We start from the raw sequence: 22,872 nt of genomic DNA, 5'->3' as shown, positions 1-22,872 counted from the left end.
TTTTTCATGGTCTTGTGAACATAACCACTTGAGCTAACTTAAGTTAAATGAACCTAAATTAAACGTAGTTAACTTAATGTAGTTAAGAAGTTTTCTTGCAGGTAACTTATTAGCATAACCATAAAATTGTTACTTCCAGGAAAAATGTCTTTTCTTTGACGGAGAACTTGCTGGTATTAGAAAAAATTTGTTATTATTAAGAAAAAACCAATTACTTCCAAGAGAAGTTAGATAGTATTAAGTAAAACTTTGTTTGTAATGAGGAGAAAGTTGTTATTTCGAAGAAAAAATTTGTTACTGTTAAGAAAAACTTGCTACTTCTAACGGAAAACTTGTTAGCATAGACCACAAATTGTTACTCCTTAGAGTAATATCTTCTCTTTGACAGAAAACTTGCTATTAGAAAAATTTTTTACTATTAAGAAAAAACTGTTACTTCCAAGAGATATTTGATAGTTTTAATTAAAAATTTTTTAGTATTAAGGAAAACAGATCTTACTTCAAAGAGAAAATTTCTTAGTGTTAAGAAAAACTTGCTTGTTCTAACAGAAAGCTTGTTAGTCTAGACAGAAAATTGTTATTTCTAAGAGAAATTTGTTATCTTTAAGGGAAAACTTGCTGCTATTAGAAAAAAATTTGTTACTCTTACGAAAAAACATGTTACCTCCAAGAGAAATTTGATTTGATGGTATTCTCTTACCCAGCTAGGAGTGAATTCATCTGTTATATGTGTCCTTCGTTTTTGGTATGCAAATTCATATGTTCGACTTCGGTCAGGAGAGATCTTTTTTGGTAATATTCCAATTCGGTCTGGACTTAGGCAGGGAGGGGTTCTGTCACCATACCTCTTTAATGCTTGTTTATACCCTGTGCTTTCTCGTATTTTTCCATCGTGTTTTACGGGTCTAACTAATTTATCTCCCATTGCTTATGCAGATGACTTGTTACTGATTAGCCGTTTAAAATTCACCAAAGGTTAGTCTACCCGGTTTGTTCCGAAGCTTTTTGAAACAACTGGCATTGTACTTAATGCTGAAAAATGTGAGTATCTTATTTTCAATGCCAAAAACACAAGTGGTGAGGTGATTTGTAGTTCTTTTTCAGTTAAGCTGGCTCCTGCGTTGCGTTGGCTCGGGATTAGTATCTGCTCTTCTATTTCAGCTATCCGTGCTAGTGCACTTGCAGATATCAAGAATAAGCTTAAAGCAGGTTATGCTAAAATTGTCCCAAATCGTGACCGACATTCTCGTAAGGCATTGGCTAAACTCTATTCTACGTATTGTGACCATCCCATTCTTTTTCTATCAGGTTTGCGCCCATTTTTTAATAATAGTGATATGCAGGATATTAGAGTTTTGTATTTCCGTTATTGTAAATATCTTTTGTATTTGCCTCGTTGGTATAGAAACCGTAAGATTATTCGAATATTTAATGCAACTGATATATTGACGTCATATAATAAGTTGTACTCCAAGTTAAAAGATGAGGCCTGCAAGCGGTTGGGTCCTTTTCATCCTCTTGTGCGATTGTTTTGATTTGTATTTTTTACATTGATATTATTTTGCATGTGTTTTGTTTTTGTATGTCTTTACTTTTTATTTTCTTTTGTTACTCCACTTTTTTTATAATTGTTAGTGGGTCAAAAATAAATTATTATTATTATTATTATTATAGTATTAAGTAACAGATTGTTAGCATTAAGGAAAAAAGATATTACTTCGAAGAGAAAATTTGTTAGTGTTAAGAGAAACTTGCTACTTCTGGGGAAAAACCTTTTTGCATAGACATAAAATTGTTTCCTTCAAAGAGAAATATCTTATAATTGACAGATAACTTGCTGCTATTAGAAAAAAAATTGTTACTATTAAGAAAAGAACCTGTTAATTCCAGGAGAAATTTGATAGTATTAAGTAAAAGTTTGTTAGTATTAAAGGAAAGATATTAAAGGAGGAAAAAAGATGTGACTTCGAAGAGAAAATTTGTGTAAGAAGTGACGTTATGTGTAAAAAAAAATTCAAACTTTTCGAAAACAGAAAAATATGTAAAATTATATGTGGAAAACAAAACTTTGAATTTTTTACTATGAATTTTATACTTTTGAATTTGAATTTTATACTTTTGAATTTTTTAAAATTTTAAAGTTAAAGGAGCAAATTTAAAAGTGGCGTCAATTTATGAAAATGGAAGAAGAGGGACAAAATTTTTTGAAATCTACGGGAGTCCTTTTTTCCATCTTTTGTTCAAAAACCACAAAGACGGATAGTTTTAAAATCAAAAGGGGGGACAAATGCCCCACCCCTCAATTGACTCTAGACGATACTGTATTTCTTCCACTTAGACAGGAAGTTGAAGCTCTTATTAGTTTCTCACAGTCTTATGTTAATTAAAGTACTTTTCTGTTAGTTTGGCCTAATTTAGAACTTGAATTTTAGATTTTAGCCAAAAATCTGAAACAAAAAAGGTGAAAATGTGAAAAATCCCTCTGTGTCTTTTTTGGCAAGAGCGAATTTTTATTATCATCAGCCCAGTGTAAAGCAAGTGCCGTTTTTTACTCATGTTTTTGTAATTACTATTAGGATTTTGCTATGTGACACTAGATGCCACTGTTTTTTTATTGGAGTAGGACTTGTTTTTCCTCTTTTAGCAGTTTCCATAGTCTTTGCTATAGTATTTTCAGTGCTGATGCTGTTGTCTTGCTTTTTAGTTTAGCAGAGTAAAGCTATGCTCCCTCTGGTACTAGCAGTGATAATGAGCTATTAGTGCTAGTCCTGGCACTAGCTGCTCTTTACTCTAAACCTCTTCAACAAGGTTCTCTGATTCAATGAAACGGATGGTGTGATTTTCATTAAGATTCTGTGACTTCTGAGGGGTGTTTTCCCCTTTTTTTGAAAATATGGCAAATTTTTCCAGGCTCCTAACTTTTGATAAGTAAGACTGAACTTGATGAAACTTAAATATTTCAAATCAGCGTAAAAATCCAATTCTAAAGATGAACCTATTGATATTAAAATTCCATTTTTTAGAGTTTCGGTTTCTATTGAGACGAGTCTCTCTTACTATACAGTTCGTTACCACGAATTGTTGGATGCTATACTATAATATCTATATAATGATTCCTGATAACACTTCAGTCAATATGGACTAAATATCAATTTTTATTGTTATTCTTTTAAATTTATTCTTACCAATAAAACATTCTTGAGTGTCTCTATATTATCACCATGTTTTTTAACTTCTGGCTACTATGGGCTGCGGTTTGTCTTTTACTATTATTACTGTAAAATATATCGATCCTTTATTTAAACAAACTGTTTGACAACCCATATTATATAAACCCGGATTACAAACAAGAAAAAGCCTACGGCTTTTTCTTCTTTGGAGTAGTAAGAGACCACTCTCAAAGAATCAGGCAGCTAACTAAGTCCAATGTATGCAATCGTTTGTTCTTCTAATGATCGTCTTTTAATATTATATACATATTTCTATATACAGCAATTTCCTTATAAATGAGCCATTACATAGCTATTTATTATGAGCACAAACTGTTTGATTTAATACTTCAGTTACAATCATCTTACTACTTCATCTTACTGTACAGTTCGTTACCACAAACTGTTTGATTATCAATAAAACTATGATATCGATGTTACTTACAAAATTCTCATTTACAGTATCGATACCTTATGTAAAATAATCATGTACTTTTGTTTTGATCTGACTCTATTTTTAGGAGTTGTGGGTTTTTATATTTCTTAGCATTGGACGTGATCGTCTCTTAATAGCTTGCTAGCTACTGCTGCAACCCGGATTCACATAGTTATGAGAGGCAGCGTGGCCGAGTGGTCCAAGGTGCTGGTTTTAGCCACCAGTCTCTTCGGAGGCAGGGGTTCAAATCTTACCGCTGGTATTCTTTACTGTTACTTATGTATCAAACAATTAGTAGCTAACTAAGTCCAATGTATGCAATGGCTTGTTATTCCATTGATTGTCTTTTCATGTATTCGTGTTTTAATATAACTTCTCTTACTAGGTTGCTAGCTACCACTGCAACCCAGATTATGCAATTACTAGGTTGCTAGCTACCGGTGCCACCCAGATATTGTAATTTTTGTTACTATAGGCTAAGGTTTGTTCTTTACTGAAACTTCTTATCGTTCTTTACTTTATTTTTGATAACATCAGTTGCAACCGGGATTCGTTCTATACTATAATTCTAATGATCGTCTTTTAATGTAAAAACTATGATGACATTCATTATTTATCTAGTAGGGTTTCAGACAAGGTAGTTCTAATGATGTACTTTTGTTTTGATCTGACTCTATTTTTAGGAGTTTTGGGTTTTTATATTTCTTAGCATTGGACTGATCGTCTCTTACTAGGTTGCTAGCTACTGCTGCAACCCAAATTCACATATATATTTATTTATGGGAGGCAGCCTGGCCGAGTGGTCCAAGGCACTGGTGTTAGCCACCAGTCTCTTCAGAGGCGTGGGTTCAAATCTTACCGCTGGTATACGATTATGTTTGAAAGACTGCAGTGTGAAAAGACATCAAAAATGCAGTTTTTGGTGGAAAAATTTATTCTCTTTTAGAAATAATTTATTTTAGTTACTATAGATTTTTAACCCAACTAATTTCCTTTAAAATGAGCCATTGAACAACTATCTACGATGTTCCAGTGCCAAGCTATCTCTGGATACAAAAGAAAAAAAAATATCCCGTTTAGGCAGAATGTTGTAGTAGCTGCCACTTTTCTTGATTTTCAAGCCAATATATTTCCCTTGCTGTTCAAGCCAAGAGAGAGAAAGTTTACTATACAGGGTTTTCGGACAAGGCGGTTCTAATGGTGTACTTTTTGTTTTGATCTGACTCCTTTGTTAGGAACTATGGGTTTTTATATTTCTTAACATTGGACGTGATCGTCTCTTACTAGGTTGCTAGCTACCGCTGCAACCCGGAAAGGATGAAGGATGACATCATTTTATACAATCCTAAAATTGGCTTATCCTAGATTTGCCTCTCCAATTATTCAGACTATCTGTCTTGGCTTTTCCTAAAAATTTTGACAAAAACTGCATTTTCGTGTACAAACTTGATGAATGATGTTATTATTCGTATAGGTTATAACCAAATCATTAAGATTCAATGACTTTTAGGCGGTGTTTCTCGCTTGTTTGAATATGTTTGATATGAAATTACAAACAGGAAAAACCCTAAAGCTTTTTCTTAATTGGAATAGTAAGAGACGACCTGTCTACAACCTATTATTATGACGTCATTTATGAATCTTTAACATGAAATAGGCAGTTTTTCATAGAAAAATTAATTCTATTTTAAAAATTATTTGTTTTAATTACAAAAGGTTTTTAACCCCATTAATTTCTTTAAAATGAGCCATTGAACAACTCTTTGCGATATTCCAGTGCCAAGCTATCTTTGGAAGTAAATAAAGAAAAAAGAAAAAAAGGCCACTTAGGCAGAATGCTAGTAGCTACCACTTTTCTGGATTTTCAACCCAATATATTTCCCTTGTTGTTCAAGCCAAAGGACAGAAATTTTCCTATATAGGGTTTTCAGACAATACGGTTCTAGTTGTGTACTTTTTATTGTGATCTGGTTCTATTTTTAGGAGTGTTATTATATTTCTTAACATTGGACGTGATCGTCTCTTACTAGCTTGCTAGCTACCGCTGCAACCCGGATTATGTAATTACTGTAATAATTATGATTAACTAGACTGATCCTTTATATAAACCTGACTATAGCCTATGATTATGACGTCATTGATCAATCTTTAACATGAAATATGCGGTTTTTCGTAAAAAATTGATTCTATTTTTAAAATAATTTGTTTTAATCGCAAAAGGTTTTTAACCCCATTAATTTTCTTTAAAATGAGCCATTGAACAACTCTCAACGATGTTCCAGTGCCAAGTTATCTGTGGAAGAAAATAAAGAAAAAAGAAAAAAAAAGATGCCGTTTAGGCAGAATGCTGTAGTAGCAGCCACTTTTCTTGATTTTCAAGCAAATATATTTCCCTTGCTGTTCAAGCCAAGGGACAGAAAATTTCATATATAAGGATTTCGGATAAGGTGGTTCTAAAGGTGTACGCTTTGTTTTGATCTGACTTCCTTTTTTAGGAGTTATGGGTTTTTATATTTCTCAACATTGGACGTGATCGCCTCTTACTAGGTTGCTAGCTACCGCTGCATTTCGGATTGCTAGCTACCGTTGCAGCCCGGATTGCTAGCTACCGCTGCAACCCGGATCGCATATACGTAATAATTTCTACTCGTTTTAAGTTTTAATGTTATTCCTTACTTTCAGTTGAAAAAACTTTTTTTTAATAACTTTCTGATCGTTTTTAAATAATGCCGGGGAATTCAGCTTCCCTACATATAAATGTCCCTTCTCCAAAGGAAACATCCTCCACGGAAAGATCCTACCCCGTGAACCCCTCCAAAGACCCCCCCCCACTAGACAAAATCCCTCCTGAAAATGTCTGTATACTTCCCAATCATGAATACTATATGTAAACAATGGGCAAAGTTCATAACTTACAGCACTTCCCCCGGAAACTGTGTGGGATTAAGTCATCCTCAAAGACATATTTATTAGATTTTTGACTATGCTGAAGAAAATGGATATCTCAAAATTTTGATTGGGTGACTTCGAGAAAATAATGAGCGTGGGAGGAGGCCAAGTTGCCCTCCAATTTGTATGGTCACTTTAAAAGGGCACTAGAACTTTCAATTTCCGTTCGAATGAGCCCTCTCACGATATTCTAGGACTACTGGATCAATATGATCACCCCTGGGGAAAAAAAAAAAAAACAAAAAATAAACACGCATCTGTGATCGTTCTTCTGACAAAAAATACAAAATTCCACATATTTGCAGATAGGAGCTTGAAACTTCTATAGTAGGGTTCTCTGAAACGCTGAATCTGATCGTGTGAGTTAAAGTTCTATGACTTTTAGGGGTTGTTTTCCCCTTTTTTCGAAATTAGGGCAAATTTTCTCAGGCACGTAACTTTTGATGGGTAACTAAAAATCGGGAAGGCGTCAAGACATCGATACGTCAGGACCACTACCGTTAGGACATCGAAAAAATCCATCATAAAATCGACAAACAATCCGTCAGAACATCGACACGTCATGACATAGACAGTCATAACATCGACACATCAAGACATCGACAATCACTAACGCTACCCGTCAGGACGTCGAGATTCAAATCATCAACATGTCAACTCATTAACAGTCACAATCGCTACCCGTCAGAGTGTTGATAGTCATGGCATCGACACATCAGGACATCGAGAAAATCCATCATAACCTCTTAAACTCTTAAACTTCAGTTTTTTGGGCTTTTGAAGGGAAAGGTACCTAGGTTAGGTTAGGTTACGTATTTAATATATGCTATGCTTTACCCCCCCCCCCCCCTGATGTGCAAATATATAGCCAAAATTTATTTCTAAACTAATATATACTTATTACTATTATATACTTATAAATTTTTTGTCGATGTCCTACGTGTCGATGTTATGACTGTCGACGTTCTGAAGGGAAGCGATTTTGAGTGTTGATGAACACTAACAATGTTATGACTTTTGACGTTCTTACGGGTAGCGATTGTGACTGTCGATGTACTGAAGTGTCGATGTTATGACTGTCAATGTCCTGACCTGTCGATATTCTGACGGATTTTCCTTTTAGACGAAATGACGTTTAGTGGTTATGACAGTTAGATGAAATGGTAGCACCCCTTAAAAACCGTATACTCACAGGTATTGGTACCCTTCAGGATACAGAGCTTGAAACCAAAGCAAAAAATGGGGTTTTAGAGACCTTTATCAATTTAAGGGACCAATAGGAAACTTCACTCAATTTTAGGGACTTTAGGGACTTTGTGGAAGCCCTGGCATATGTGCGCATAAATTCTATATGAGTCTAAATAAATGTCGGACAGTTTTTTTCCAAAAGTGTTGAATTTTGTTGCAAAGTTTGGAAGGGATTTAGGCATCGTAGACTGTTACATATACGTTTAGGTAAATTCGAGGGTATAATATAGAATTCCGATTATTTTAGTATTACACTAACATATGAATAGAATGGAGCGGGAGGATGCAAGGAAAGATTTAAGGGAAATTGGAACTTCTTGGGAGGGTGTGAAGAGGGAGGCTTTGAATGGATTGGGATGGAGGAGGAGTGCTCGTAGCTGTGTACGAATATACCACCGCCGTATTTGCGAAATTTTATCACACATACTGCAAGCTTCCGTATGGAATGAAAGCTTGTATTTTCGAACTTCCCTGGCAATCAATTTTGTATGTGTGGCCTTGAAAAGCTCCCCAAGTTTGAACCAAAAATTTTGAAACTACAGATTTTCCATGGTTCTCATCAAAATTTGCATTTCTATATGCTACCACAGGAAGTAAAAGTCTGATATTTATAGTTTACAACAAAATGACAACGAAATTGTTTTACATTTCCAACGGTTCCCATTAAAATTTTGCATTCACAATGCAAAATTTGGAATTGGAGTGCAATTTTCACATATTGCTGGGACAATACCGCTATCTTTGCATAATTATATCGAAAATATTTATCAAATTCAAGCTCAGTCAACTTGTGCTATAAGTGACATCTAAAACAATGTCGAACTTAAACCAAAAATTAGAATTTGAAATTTCCCATTATTCCCATGAAAATTTATAATTGCAATGCAAAATTTGCTGTCGCAACTCAATTCCTGCATTTACACTGAATCAATGTAGCCATTTTCGGCTAATTTTATCGAACATATTTTTCAAAGTCGAGCGCAGTCAACTTGAAAAATGTGTGGCCTTTACAATCATGCCAAACTTAAACCAAAAGTCTAAAATTAGATTTTACATCTTCCCCATGAAAATTTGCAGTTGAAATTGAATTTTCCTACTATGCTCTGAAAATGCCACCATTTTTGTGAAATTTCATCGCTCAGCGAAAATTTTCACCTGAGAAAAAAAAACTTTCATCTTTGTTGGTTTTCAAAATAAGGAATTCTTATTGCTCCAAAAACCATAAAACAGTAACTGTTAGTTCCGACATTCCTCAGAAATTGTTCAGATTACGGGCAATTTTTTACGAGCTGTTTTGTGGGGAAATAAACATTTACATGCGTTGTACAAGTGCACACGAATTTTCCAGTGCACGCAAGAAAACGTGTTCAGGAATCACGTGAATAGCAAATTGTTATAAAAGGACTACATTGAAAAATCGATATATTTATGTACAAATTTTGTAGTAATTTGCGAGATTTTGCTGATTATTTGGTAGTAATAATAGAAGTGTAACAGCAGCAAATGAACTGAAAAATATTCTATAAGATAAGTCAAGAGTAGTTGCGATTTCTGCACATCGTGCCAGTGATTTTTAAAGTATTTTGGCGCGTTTTTCCTATGCAAATTAAATGTTCGAATTGCGCTTTTTTGCCAATAGCGCCATGTAGGAATTAAAAGGAATATCGAGAATTTCAAGCATGCAAGTCTTTTATATAGTTTGTATAGGATTTGACGTCAGATATGGTGAAGTCCAATTGTGAAATCTAAAGTCACAATGAGGATTTCACACTGAGATGCTAAAACACTACCATCTTTGTAAAATTTTAACACGAAAACTGCAATAGCACCAACTGGAGGGGGAGGTTTCCCTCTAGATTTTTATAAATACTCTTGTTGGGTATTTTCATTTAAAAATTTGAAAAAAATAGCCCCCCCCCCTTCTGGATCTGAAAAATAATGTGCCCTCCTCCCTCCGTACCCCTAAGTTTTTTTTAGTTGGCACCACTGAGAAACTGCCAATTTTTTCTTGTAATTTACGTGAATTTTTTATTTCATCGTAATTGGATTGCGGAATGCACGATCCATGTCTCTTTTAAAATCATGTCAGAACTCAGGAGTAAAAAATCAGAAACCAAAACTGAGGTAAAAATGTTGCACCGTTTGTATTCTAATTTTTCACTGGTTTTTGTGATTCAATGGGAGACTAACACAAATGTTTGTATATAAACATTTTGTGTTTATGTAAAAATTTTGAAATACCCGAATAATGTTTTTGCAAAATAAATTTCTTAAAAAGATATTTTTCAACCGACATTCTATAAAATTCCACAATCTAAAAAGAAAAAAAATTATAGTGTTGGAGAATTAATAGCAAGTTTCCTTACGACAAGCGGGAACGAACCCATGCATTTCCAATTAGCACACGCAGCGCTTTCCTCAGCGCTATCGTAAGATGATTGAAAATCGTGATTCTTCTAAAATACTGTTGTTTCTTTATTTTCGACAAAAGAATTTTAGTTGACGTATACACTTTTTAGCATATTCTAAAGCAGTTTTGAGCATTTGTTTACTTTAATGGAAGTTCGAAATCCACGGAGTATATTCCAGCATGCGTTGAAGGGCTAAAATTGGCAACACGAAATGCAGCGCTAATACAAATATAATCCTGTAACCATTTTGATAATTCCGGGCACTGTAGAGAGATATAAACGGTACGATCATTTTCTATCTCAACCATTAGACAAAGCCGGACCTTTTACCGAAAAAACTGTTTGCTTAAATATTCGTCCGATCGGGAAAAAAATTGTCATACAAGCCCTCATGGTCAGGGCCAATATTTTGGCATCTTGTAGTAGTTCAATTTTCTTTTTCATTCCTTGTTTAGATTTTTTCCTTCGTTTTTATCTTCTTTCAGCATGTGCGCATAATTGCGCATAAATTCTATATGATACTAAATAAATGTCGGACAGTTTTTTTTTCCAAAAGGGTTGAATTTTGTTGCAAAATTTGGAAGGGATTTCGACATTGTAGACTGCTACGTACACGTTTTGGTACGATCAAGGGTATAATCTAGAATTCAGATTATTTTAGTATTATACTAACATATGATTAGAATGGAGTGTGAGGATGCAAGGAAAGATTTTAGGGAAATGGGAACTTCTTGGGAGGGTTTAAAGAGGGAGGCTTTGAATGGATTGGGATGGAAGAGGAGCGCGCGTAGCTGTGTACGAAAATACCACCGCCGTATTTGCGAAATTTTGTCACACATACTGTCATTTTTCGTATGGAATGACAGCTTATATTTTCCAACTTCCAGGGCAGTCGATTTTGTAAATATTGCCTTTAAAATCGTGCCCAGTTTAAAACAAAAATTTTTAAACAGAATGTTTTACATAGTAACCATAAAAATTGTAAATTAAGTATTCTAACAAATGAACTAAAAGTCTGATATTTATTGTTTAAAACAAAATGACAACAAAATTGTTTTACATGTCCAACGTTTCCTATCAAAATTTTTGCATTCACAATGCATGATTTGCAATTGTAGTGTAATTTTCGCATATTGCTGGGACAATGCTGCCATCTTTGCCTAATTATATCGAAAATATTTATAAAATTCAAGTTCAGTCAACTTGTGCTATGTGTGACATTTTAAACCTTGTCAAACTTTACGCCATTACGGGTAAATTCTATTGAACATACTTTTCAACGTCAAGCGCAGTTAACCTGAAATATGTTTGGCCTTTACAAGCATGCCAAACTTAAACCAAAAATTTAAAATTAGATTTTACATGTTCCACATGAAAATTCGCGATTGAAATTGAATTTTCCTACAATGCTCTGAAAATGCCAGCATTTTTGTGAAATTTCATCGCTCAACGAGAATTTTCACCTGCGAAAAAAAAAACTTTTATCACTGTTGGTTTTAAAAATAAGGAATTCTTATTGCTCCGAAAACCGTAAAACAGTAACCCTTAGTTCCGACATACATCAGAAATTGTTCAGAATACGGACGACTTTTTACGGACTCTTTTGTGGGAAAATAAACAGTTACATGCGTTGTAATTTTCCGGTGCACGCGAGAAAACGTGTTCAGGAATCACGTGGATAGCAAATTGTAAAAAAAGGACTACATTGAAAAACTAATCATTTCTGTAAAAAAAAAAAAAAACTACTAAGACTACTGGTTTGGTTCATTCCCTAATTTCATTTTTTTTTTCTGCGTGTTTTCTTTTTGAGAATTGCCTTATTTGTTTAAAATTTGATCTAGGTGACAGGTTACAAGTTAAATGTCTTATTTATTATAATTGACTTGTATAAAATTTGTATTTGCTGCTTGATAGGGTATTTGCATCATTCTGGTTCCTGTTTATAATTGATGGCAGGTGCTTATGGGGATTAACCCCTATAATAAGCAATATAAATGGTAGATGGATCCATATTATATTAATTTTGATGGCCATGCTGCCCCTCCCATATTATTTTATTTTAGAGTTATTATTTTATCTATTTAATTGTTTTACTATCCTTATCTATCTTTTCATATTTTATCTGATGAAATTTCTATATATAGAGGTATGTAATAGGCTATAATGTAAAAATGTATTATTTATTATTATTGTGTCGTATATGTATTTTAATTGCTCTATGACTAAGTACAGTTGCATTACCATAATTCCTGTTTTTCAACGCAGGCAGTTGCTGCAGGTGAATTACTCCCTACCAACAGTAAGATAAGTGATACATGATCAGGTTCAGTGAATATTGACCAAAGTGACACCCAAGCAAGCTAGTGATTACAGAAGGCACAGAACAATCGAGTGATACGAACGCATATGACCTATCGGTCGAACGCGTCAAACCCCAAATAACAAAAACAGAGGACTAGATTGAAACACTGATCATTTCTGTAAAAATTTCGTATTAATTTTCGAGATTTCACCGATTATTTTGTAGCAGTAATAGTGGTTTAACAGCAGCAAATGAACTGAAAAATCTTTTATAAGATAAGTAAAGGGTAGTTGTGATTCTCCACATCATGCCAGCCATTTTCAAAGTATTTTTGCGCGTTTTATTCCTAAGCAAATTAAATGCATAGTTCGAATTGTGTTTTTTCGCAAATAGTGTCATGTAGTAATTAAAGGCAATATTGAGAATTTCAAGGAAATAATTGTTTTTATAGTTTTTATATGATTTGACTCCAGATATGGTGAGGCCCAGATGTGAAATTTGAAGTCACAATGAGAATTTCGCACTAAGATGCAAAAACACTACCATCTTTATAAAATTTTAATGTGGAAACTGCAATGGCACCAATTGGAAAGGGGAGGTTTCCCTCTAGATTTTTATAAATACCCTTGTTAGGTATTTTCATTTAAAAATTTGGAAAAAAGAAACACGAAATAGCCCGCCCTTCCGGATTTGAAAAATTATTTGCCCTCCTTTCTCCCTACATTTTCGAGAGTTGGCGCCACTGAGAAACTGCAAATTTTGCTTGTAATTTAAGTGAATTTTTTTATTTCGTCGAACTTGGATTGCGGAATGCAAAATTCTTGTCTCTATTAAAATAATGTCAGAACTCAGAAGTAAAAAAATCAGAAAACAAAAATGAGAGGTAAAAATATTACACGGTTTGCATTCTAATTTTCACTGGTTTTGGCGAGTCGATCGGAGACTAACTCAAAACAAATTTATATAAAAATTTTATGTTTATATAAGCGAGTTCAGTTATGAACTCGCTTCCGCTGTGTTAACATCTAATTGGTGTTTTCACTCTTGGTATTAGCCAGTTGAAATTCCCCGTGTGTAACTTAAACATTCTTACAGACAGTGCATGTCCTTGGACTTTCCTAAAGGATATTAGTGACCTTGGTCCTTGTTAATTGGATTATAGGATTTGTATTATAGTTCTGAACAGTGAAAGAAATCAGAGGTGAGGTTTTTAGTTCCAAATAGCTCATGTCTGACACAAAGGAACCTCCTGAAAAAGACATAGATGTCTCACCTTTCCTGCCCTCAAAAATAAACTTAAATAGAACCCCCCGACTCCTATAATCTAAATCAAGTACACATCTTAAAGGGATACAAAATGGGAGATAAACACAAATTTATATAAACGTTTTATGTTTATATAAAAATTTTGATATACCCGAATAACCTTTATGCAAAATAAATTTCTGAAAAAAGAATTTTTCAACCAACATTGTATAAAATTCCACGATCTAATAGAAAAAAAATTATAGAAAGTGGTAAACTAGGAAATTTCCTTACGACATATTCGTCCGATGGGAAAAAAATCTGTCGTATTTTCCCGTTGGTATCAAAAAAGGAACTCGTAAAACAACCATCTATTGGCAATTCTATCAGGCAAAATTAGTGACAATTTTGACCAGCTTAAACCTCAGTATATGACAATTTAGTTGCAACACTTACACCCCGAAAGTATTAAAAAAAACTTCGATTTTTTCCAATTATAAATGAGTGTTCAATGAAGACATATTTTCTGACGTGACCCTTGATAGCAATATAGTTTCTGTTACACAGAAAAAACACACAACTTAGTCAGAATGCTAGGATCTCCGAATTATAATAATCAACCTAAAATACACTTACAATGCGTTCGAGCACCCCTTATCTGACTAACCACAACTTCCGCCGATGTAATTCGTAAGAGATAACAATTAATTTTTATCTCGCCACGTGCCAGCTGATACAGTTAAGGACAACTAGGTGAATCACAACCATAATCACTTGTACTCTAATGAAAACACAACTTATTTATGAATCCCTCATGGTGTGCCCCTTTTTTACTATTGCTCTCACTCTTTGTTGTCCTTATATACTGATGCTGTTTAAACAATTCATTACGTGGATTAATATCTGGCTACTCTAAACGTAGAATAAATTGTTATTTTTCAAGAGATTTTCAAAACAAATTTAACATACATAAAATATGACTAGTTTAAAGTTGGACATTATCTCTCTGAATTATCTCAGGAATACGTGTATTTTGTTGACGGGTCTCGGATTTTTATCTTTCTCGGAGGGAATAAGATTCGAAAAGAAAGTAATTAAATTATAGAATGTTAAGCGATCAATCAATATATTTAACTTTAAGAGCAACCACTTTTATTTACAAGTCCCTTTTTACCTTCATTTTTTTCTTTTTTAAAATGTTTTTGTCTTCATTAATATTTCCCTGTGTCTTTTCACATGACACGTAAGATATATGTCCGACTCGTATATACAACGGTATACAAGGGGTGTGAGGATCTGAAAGTCTCCAAGACGGGTTTTAGTCCACTTAGGTTTTATTCCGCAAGAAGCGTAAACATCTGCTTTTTCTGTCAAGATTGCATATTTTATTTCATGGAAATCCTTTTTTTTCTATAAAGAAATTAAAGACTCTTCGATCCCATAAATTTCCTATGGCATTCTAGTTCTTATGTTGTTTTGAGAACGGGCTTGAGCGCTGCTTTTATGTGTGGTCATTTCTTTTTGTTTAATTAAATTAAAAAAAAGTTATTTCGACTGAAAATAAGGAGCAATATTAAAACTTAAAACGAAAAGAAATTATGATGGATAAGAGAGGAGACGGGGTGCCCCTTCCTTATTACCGCACTCTTCATGCTAAATTTGTTTAGTACTTAAAAAAAAGCTTCTTATTGTTCTAACTAAACGACACTTGTGTTTTAGGAGTCGTTCCTAAAGAATTTGGGACTAAAAGTTAAACTTTAGCATAAAGATTGAGGTATTGAGGAGAGGGCAACCCCCCTCATATAAATAATACTTTCTATTACCCTCCCCCCATCCCAAAATGTATGTTTGGCTCGTAAAAACGTAACAAAAATGAATATAAACAAATATTTGATTTGTTTTTTAAAGTTTTTGTACCTATTTCCTGTTTAGTGTTTTCAACAGTGGTGATTCTAAGGGTATATTTTTGGTTTTGAAATAATGCCCAAAAGTGATTTCAGGATCTTTAACTGTTGGCTGTTTTTAGCAGGGTTATGCTATTGATTATATTACATTAATTGCAAGAGACATTTGATAGTATTAAGTAAAACTGTGTCAGTATTAAGGAAAAAAGTTTTTACTTCGAAGAGAAAGTTTGTTAGTGCTAAAATAAACTTGCTTCTTCTAACAAAAACTTGTTAGTATAGACAGGAAATTGTTACTTCTAATAGAAATTTGTTTTCTTTGACGGAAAACTTGCTGTTATTATAAAAAAAATGTTTCTATTAAGAAAAAAAAACCTGTTACTTCCAAGAGACATTTGATAATTTTAAGTAAAAGTTTGTTAGTGCTAAAGAAAAAAGTTGTAACTTCGAAGAGAAAAATTGTTAGTGTTAAGAAAAACTTGCTACTTCTAACAGAAAACCTGCTAGCATTAATAGAAAATTGTTAGTTCTTAGAGACATTTGTTATCTTTGACGGATTACTTGCTGCCATTAGAAAAAACTTGTTCCTATTAAAAAATAATTTGTTACTCACAAGAGATCGTATCAATTAGAGATCAATTTGATCGTATTAAGTAAAACTTTGTTAGTATTAAGGAAAAAGTTATTACTTCGAAGATATAATTTATTAGTCTTAAGAAAAAGCTGCTACTTCTAACAGAAAACTTGGTAGCATTAACAGAAAATTATTATTTCTAAGATAAATTTGTTATATTTGAGGGAAAACTTGCTGCTACTAGAAAAAATTTGTTACTATTCAGAAAAACCTGTCATAGTTGTTACTTCGAAGGGAAAAATTTTTTAGTGTAAGAGAAATTTTGTAGTTCTAATAGATAACTTGTTAGCGTAAGCAGAAAATTGTTACTTCTAAGAGAAATTTGTTATGTTTCACGGAAATGTTGCTGCTATTAGAAAAAAGTTGTCACCATTAAGGAAAAAGCTGTTACGTCCAAAAGAAATTTGATTGTATTAATTAAATGTTTTTTTATACTGATAAGATAAACGACAACACAACAGTAGAAAGATATCATGAGTCATATGTTTCAAACGAAAAAACTTCCAAAATGCACTTTAAAAACATCAACAAAGGTAACACTGCACAGACAAACCACGACACAGCACTACAAGAACATTTTGAGTTATACGTTTCGCTCGAGAAAACTTACAAAACGGACTTTGCAACTTCAAGTGAGGTAACACTGACATGATGAACCACGACACCACATTAAAAAATCAGAAATTCTTATTTCTAAGGAAGATTTATTATCTTTGACGGAGAACTTGCTGCTATTAGAAAAAAACTTACTATTAAGAAAAACCTATTACTTCCAGGAGACATTTGATAGTATTAAGTAAGGCTTTATTAGTATTACTCAGTAGTTCTACTTAGCTACACGAAGTAAAAGTTGTTTCTTCGAAGAGAAAATTAGTTAGTGTTAAGAAAAACTTGCTTCTTCTAACAGAAAACTTGTTAGCATAGACAACAAATTGTTACTTCTAAGAGAAATTTGTTACCCTTGACGAAAAGCTTGCTGCTATTAGAAAAAAACTTACTATTAAGAAAAATCTATTACTTCTGGGAGACATTTGTTGCTTCTTATAACAGAAAACCTGTTAGCATAGACAGCAAATTGTTACTTCTAAGAGAAATTTGTTATCCTTGACGGAAAGCTCGCTGCTATTAGAAGAGAATTTGTTACTATAAAGAAAAAACCCGTTACCTCTAAAAGAAACTTACTAGCTCTAGCAGAAAACTTGTTAAAAGTAACAGAAAATTGTTACTTCTATAAGAAATTTGTTATCTTTCTCGGAAAAGTTGCTGCTACTAAAAACATTTGTTACTATTAAGAAGAACCTGTTATCTCGAAGAGAAATTTGATAGTATTAAGTAAATGTTTGTTACACTGATAAGATATACCACGACACAATATTAGCAAAATATCTTGAGTTATATGTTTCAAACGAACAAAAAATTCCAAAATACATTTGACAACAGCAACAAAGTTAACACTGACAAGACAAGTCATGACACAACACTACTAAAATATTCTGAGTCATACGTTTTGAACGAGAAAACTTCCAAATGGACTTTGAAACTTCAAATGAGGTAACACTGACATGATGAACCACGAAACCACATTATAAAATGTTGGTAAATGGTCTGTAATGGTATGGTATAGGACTGTGAGCTGTCAGAAAATAATAGCAATAGGAAATATAGCCTGACACTGTGGCGTGAATTGCTTTGAGTATCACACTCTAGCAATGAAATACTGAGTTCCAATTGTCAAGTAAAAAAGAGAGTTTAATGTAAATGTATGAGCTTATTTTCGGTGGGAAATGTTTGAAAATTACAGCGGGAGGGGGGGCTGTAGATGAAAGAGAGAGAGGTGTGTAATGCCACGGTGGCAAGTAATGTTTTGGAGGTTATTATGAAAGTCCAGGCTTGCTAAAAACTTGAATCAATGACTTGAAGTATAATTTTTTTTGTTATTATAATTGACATAGGGGGAGGGGTGTAATACCGCAGTGGTGTGGAGTGTTTTGGAGGTTATTAGGATAGTCCAGGGCTCGCGAAAGGGCTCTCGGAAATACCTCAGTATTACCTAAAAATATACATCTAATATCAACCCTGCTCTCTGGAAAGGATTCCTAGGGGGAGGGTGGGGCGTATTCTCAAAAGCTGTGAAATATTCATAGTCTTGGCTCAAAAAAACTCTGTATTTCGTTAAGGACTCTCGGAAATACATCAATAGAACCTAAAAATATAGCTCGAATATCAACCCCCCTCTTGAATTGCTTGCTTGCACCCCTTTCCTCCCAACCTTCTTTAATTTACGCATGTTACTGTTTATATTTTATCCCACGTTATTTTTGTTCATTTTCTTGATTTACGTTTGCATATTCTTGTCTTAAAAAATACTGTATTTTCGCTAAGTGCTGTCAGAAATACCTCAATAGTGCCTAAATATTTACCTCTGATAACACCCCCTTCCTCTGGAAGTACTTGCTTGGTCTCCATCCCCCTCCCCAATTTTTCGTCAATTTACGTATGTTACTGTTTATATTTTATCATATGTCAGTTTTTTTCATGTATTTTTGTGTTCGTCGTGTTTTTTTTCCATTTGTCATGTTTTTCATGTTTTATTTTTTGTTTGTTGTGTTTTTAACTACTTTTTTTCTTTGTTTTAATATTGTTGTTAATTTTCTTTTATTAAAAAATTTGTGTGTACAGTAAACCTTATCCTTTATATTTATTGTTTAGGACAAATCTTGAATTAGCTAGGTCCTTACATAATTTAAGCCCTCCTTTCTCCTTTATCGCTAAATAAACCTTGAGAGCAATAGTTTTCCGACTGCGTGTCAAATTTTGGCAGTAAACACACTGTTTTAGCACGCGGGAAAAATAGGAAATCTCCTTGCGCGCAATAGGTTATTTCTAGAATACAATGAATAGAACAGAATACTGGGTATGGTCCGTCGGTTCTGATGCTTGGGGCGCTATTCCATTGGAAGGATATTGAACTTTCGAGTCCTAGCGATGTCAAAGAAAGAACAAAAGAAACGCTTTGGACTTTTCAGCGAAAAATAAAATGTCAAGGAAGTATTATCTGATAGTGATGGTTGCGCTGTCATTGTGTAACCTTGTGCACCGTCTTTACGCAACGTTTGCTGATATTACATACAGTGTGCACCGCCGTTAAATTAAAAGAAAGAAAAAGGCGTTGAATGTTTCGGGCGACAAATGAATTTCAAAAAAGTATTATGTGACAGTGATGTGTGCACTGTCATTGCATAAGGTGTGAACTGCCATTGCGTAAGGTGTGTGCTGTCGTTAAGATACAAGCAGGGTTTCCCCATGGGTTCTGACATGAGGTTACATAAAATTGCGTCATCCATATTATGCTTGACCGTTTAAAAACGGGGTAAGTTGTGTTACGTCATTTGAGTCAGAGGGACGTGTCATGGGAATCTCGCCAGCTGTGTTCCCTTTAATAGAACACCTGGAAACAGGGACATGTTGTGGGAATCTGGCCAATCGAGCGGTAGAAACAGGGACCACATTACACAGGTGCGAAGGGCTCCATTTATTACTACTTATGTATTATACAACTCCGATTAATCATATAAAAAAAATGTTGGAACACCTGGAATTCTGAGAATCTTGCCAGGGCATAATGTTGGAATCTTGCGAGGGATGTTGTGACCTTACAGGTACCGCATTACTAGCGGTCTCCAGGAAGAGTATTGGAACACCTGGTGTCATGGGAAGTCTTCCACGGCTGCCGTGATGTCACAGGGCTGTCATCGGAATCTTTGAGATTCAATTACGACTATTGACTCTGAAAGGGAAAGTTAGTTGTCATACAAGAGTGTTGGATTGAAAGTCATCGAGCCTGAAACTTGAAATAAACCTGAATTTTCATCTGGGCAAGAATTAATAAAAAAAAATGTGATTTTCTAAATCCAGAACCATTCGAAGTATGTGAAGGACTCAGCTTTAATGTTCCGAAGACATTTACAACACGTGAGTCTAGATGACATGATACCAATTAAGGCAAAGATGAAAACATTGGCAAAAACACAAAGTGGAAATTTGTTTAAAAATGATAAGTTGCAAAGAGCAGAAAAGCTAAAGAATAGATTTATTCAAGCAAATTTATTTAGTTTGGAGGGTAAAGTGAACAGTGAAGGCGATTGCTCCTAAAACACCAAAAAATGACATATCTTACTTAGCGAGAAATACTGCAGAAGAATGGACAAGAATATGAACAATCATGGACAAAGCATTGCCTTAGCAGTAATAATTCTAATTTGGTATTACCTATGCTATTCTATGATAATGCGATGTGAAATGAACAGGAGTCAACTGTAATACATGAGGCTGGAGTATTAATAGAAGTAAAGAGGAAGGATAAGAAAAGGAAGGGTCCAAAAAAAGTGAGGTGAGAGGACGAAAGAAAAAAAACTAGCCGAATCTTCTGGTAAGAATATAATCGTGGCCGAACAAGAAACAAAACTACGGGAGACCATAGCAGAAAGTAAAGTAAAACAAATGACTAGAGTAAAATCTAAAATTGAAAAAGCAGAAAGTGACAGTTTAGAAAAAGAACTAAAAGGAAGCCAAATAGATTCCATAGAGGATGAGTTTAAATTTGATAGTGAAGAGAACAGTGGGAAAATTCGAGAAGAATTTATAGAAGCTACAATGGATTATGTTAAAAAATTAAAGAGCGAAGTTCACATTAGCGATGGACTTGCAGAAATTTAAAGCCAAGTTTTGAATGAATGAATGAATGAATATATTGGAAAAACCCGTCACAATTGAACAAAAGACGGATAAAAAACAAAAGAGAAGAAAACGCACATACAAAACACAACGAAACTTCTTGAAATGAAAATAATCACGAAGGAACTATAATACAACTATGTAAGAATGGCAGTCCACTGGTGGTTACTCGCTTCTACTCTATCACGGTACTTTTCAAGACACGCTTCCACCGCAGTAAATGGATCAGGTACTGAATACCGCCTCGTTAGGTAAGAATTACTTGTTCTTAATGGCATCTCGAGTAGGAACTTGAGGTACCTGAAGAATATTCTTCTTATAGTTACTTTATTCGAATTTGTAAGTAACTTCCAGAACGGCGAAACGTAAAGAACATGGGGTAAGGCAACAGCAACAAATATTTGTGCACGCAGCGACCTATTTAGATTACGCTTGGAGGAAACCGAAGCTCCATAAGCTGACCTGATCTTCTTCTCGATGTGCTTTACAAGTAGTGCTCGTGTATGCTGAAGAGTTTCACCGATCGGCAGACCCAGGTACCAGGTACCAGGTTTTATTAACACAACCATTTGAATATATATATATATATATATATATATATATATATATATATATATATATATATAAATGAGAGAGGGAGAAGAAGAAGAAAAGGACTGTCATCCTAATCCAGCAATTGAGATAAATGTGCACTTGAACGAAGTTTTAACCTTACTCGTCTATCCAACTACCTAGAAACAAACAGTATTACCAAACCATCAACCAAATTGTAATGTCCAAATCCATGCAAAGTCGTTGTAAATTTACAAGCAAAAGCACCTTAAATCTAGCGAAATATTTCCAAGTAGTACCTTTCATTAGGGCTCATCAGAAGAAATACCACATGCCTTAATGGGTTTTGAGGCTTTACATTCTCTACCCGGCACAGTGGAGCCTCTACCATAAGATCTTTATGGTATCCCTATGTTAAGTAAAACTTGTGAAATACATGCATACTAGTAAAACTATTCAAAATTACATACAAAATAAGTTTTATTCTTTCCTTATTAAAATCCGAGAGGTCATTGAGCAAAGACCATTCTGGAACAAATAAAAACTGGTCCAGATGTGAGTTTTGAAAAAAATATTTTATTGGTATCCAGAACCAATAACAGATTTAAAGTTCTTCAAGCTATTCTGACATTGTCATTGAAGCATGGGTAGGCTACTTGAAGTTAGTGTTTCTCGAAACAAAACTTTATGTTCATGAGTTTAGAAAAGGTTCCCTTGGAAGTATCTTTTGACCAATTTTAGATTAATTAAAAATCATTTTCAGACTAGAAGCATCACCTGGTTTGTCATTACCTGGAACTCCAATAAGTGGATTTAGCTGCAAGTCTAGCGGCGACATCTATGTTTTAGCGTCTTCTACAAAAGGATTGCTGGTCAAACTCCCGACTTTAGGAATCCAGAGGACTCTGTTTAAAGCTTTCATTTGTTCTTTATCAAGTTGGGCTTATTTTTAACTTTAAGATATAATTTATGTGTATCAACAGCTAACTTATCCATCATTCTAAGAGAAAAATTTACCTCTGTTTTTAGCATTATTCATTAATATCCATCAGCTGAACTAATATTCATCAGCGTGTTCAATGTGTAATTTTAGTTGCTGTTTTATGCAGTGTCGTCAATTGGGGGGGGGGGCACCTTTCTTGGAGAATTTTCCTAGTAAAATACTTTTTTTGGTATTTTCACTGAAAGAATGGAAAAATTGACTAGTTTGAACCCCACCCCACCCTCGGCAGATTTAAAAAATACGTT

At 34.0% G+C, this 22,872-nt stretch overlaps 1 protein-coding gene across 1 annotated transcript in view; it reads left to right on the top strand.

The window, feature by feature from the left end:
* LOC148953146 (superkiller complex protein 2-like) overlaps positions 1-13,755 on the top strand; it is a 123,922-nt gene extending 110,167 nt beyond the window's left edge. Inside the window, exon 19 of the mRNA XM_089088329.1 lies at positions 12,519-13,755. The gene's annotated coding sequence lies outside the window, so the exon portion shown is untranslated. The remainder of the gene's footprint in view (positions 1-12,518) is intronic.
* The last annotated feature ends 9,117 nt before the right edge of the window (positions 13,756-22,872 follow it).

Source organism: Artemia sp. Qi Xiang Cuo, chromosome 4 (genome assembly GCF_049724085.1).
Source record: "Artemia sp. Qi Xiang Cuo chromosome 4, ASM4972408v1, whole genome shotgun sequence".
NCBI classification, from domain to species: Eukaryota; Metazoa; Arthropoda; class Branchiopoda; order Anostraca; family Artemiidae; genus Artemia; species Artemia sp. Qi Xiang Cuo.
The sequence above is the reverse complement of the archived record's forward strand: the minus strand, read 5'-3'. Positions and strand labels throughout refer to the sequence as shown.